Genomic DNA, 1,792 nt, shown 5'->3' with positions numbered 1-1,792 from the left:
CATGGGAGAGAGAGGGCGGCGAGGCGTTCTGGCGCGGTGCGGCCATCGCCGAACCAGCGATCCCACGCCAACCAATCCGACCGCGTGGAGAAGAGGGCTCCTGTCGCTCAGCCATGGAAACTCTGATTACTGCAGAAGTGATTGATACAAGCCACGTAGTTGTTTTCTGAAGCCGATGCGAGGTATTCGAGCCGAGGAACGTATGCGCAGCTCCGGATGAGGAGACAAAATTTCTGTTTTAACTTTTTGTGTGGCGTAGCACGTTGATTAACAGCGATACGCCGTGATAGTGTTTCGAGTTTTTCATGATTTGCTTGATGTTAAGATTCCCCGACCCTCAAATAGTAAGATCGGTATATACTCCACCATGAATGCTACCAGATAGATTCCTTAACTGAGCCTTGGGTATTGTCAGTACACTCTCGTATGCAATTGTACTACAACGTCAGTATCCTATCACTGTCGTCAGTATTCTATCACTTTAGTTCCATTTCAGACGTATGCAATTGTACTACAACATCAGTATCCTACCACTGTAGTTCCCTTTCAGAGTACGGAGTACATAGCACCAAAAATCACTTAGACGTTCCTCTTTGATTATGAATCGAGTGAAATGCATAAAACCATCACAATCGTGTTTGTAAATGCAGAAAACCCTCACAACCGTGCCCGTAAATGTAGTAAACCACCATTTTATAAATCATGACAAAACACACAACACATAGCTCTTGATAGTGAAAACAAAAACACAAGCCAAATTTTGAATCTCTTCTTGACGTGGCAAATCATACGCATGACAAAGGGACAAACATCTTCCTGTGCCTGCCGGAACGTCGACACCCACCGTGGAACCAGCTGATCCTCTGCCATGAACACGTCGAAGTGCACTTGCACCTGCTCCATGGTCAAGCCGACATGGACAGGCGCGAGGAGGGGCGTCGGCTCGTCGTCAAAGGACATCTCCATCATCATGTCATCATCGGAGACCCTCCGGAAGTAGGTCGGCCTCTATCTGCCTCGCACGGCAGCCCTTCCAGCCTGCCGCAAGAGTGGCCAGCTCGTGCTTCTGCTCCATTGGGAGACTCTTCCACAACGCAATAGAGTCATGGCGGAGGTGGTGCGGAGGAGGATGTGAAGCGAGACGCTGGTGTGGTGCGTTGTGCCGGCCGGTGTGGCCTCGTTTAAATAGCGGATGTCAGCCAGGCCAAGCGGCGCAGTGTGTCAAAGTGGGTTTGCCGGGCGGCGTACCTGTTTAATGCCAGTAGGCGAATGGACGCGCAGTTTGTTTGAACGTGGTAGATATCAGTCCCGTCCCGTCGAGTCCCGTAGCTCTGGCATTGAATAGGCGCGGAGACCTCGACACGATGTAGGCGACGCTCTCGACTAGCGCACCACTTTAATGTTGACACCAGTAAGGGGTCACGCCTGCTCAGAGCCGGGATGAATGTGACACTGACGCTCTGGAGAAGTCTCGAGGGGATGAATGTGCGGCAACCACCTCCCCTAGTTTGCCTTCGGTTTGTCGAAAAATGAACGTCCGGACGTTCGCGGACTGTTGGGGTACCGCATTAGATTGTGAATGAAGCCCGGACCGAGCAACGGACACTGATAGAAAAAGAGGCTTCCGTCCAGCCCCATTAGTCGCGAAACTGTAGGAACCGCGACTAATGAAGTCTTTAGTCGCGGTTCGGCAGATGAACCGCGACCAAATGCCTGGGCCCAGGGCGCTCGCGGGCTTTAGTCGCGGTTGGCCAGGCCAACCGGGACTAAAGGTGCCCAAAGGCCTTTAGTC

Source organism: Triticum dicoccoides, chromosome 3B, assembly GCF_002162155.2.
Source record: "Triticum dicoccoides isolate Atlit2015 ecotype Zavitan chromosome 3B, WEW_v2.0, whole genome shotgun sequence".
NCBI lineage: Eukaryota > Viridiplantae > Streptophyta > Magnoliopsida > Poales > Poaceae > Triticum > Triticum dicoccoides.
The sequence above is the reverse complement of the archived record's forward strand: the minus strand, read 5'-3'. Positions refer to the sequence as shown.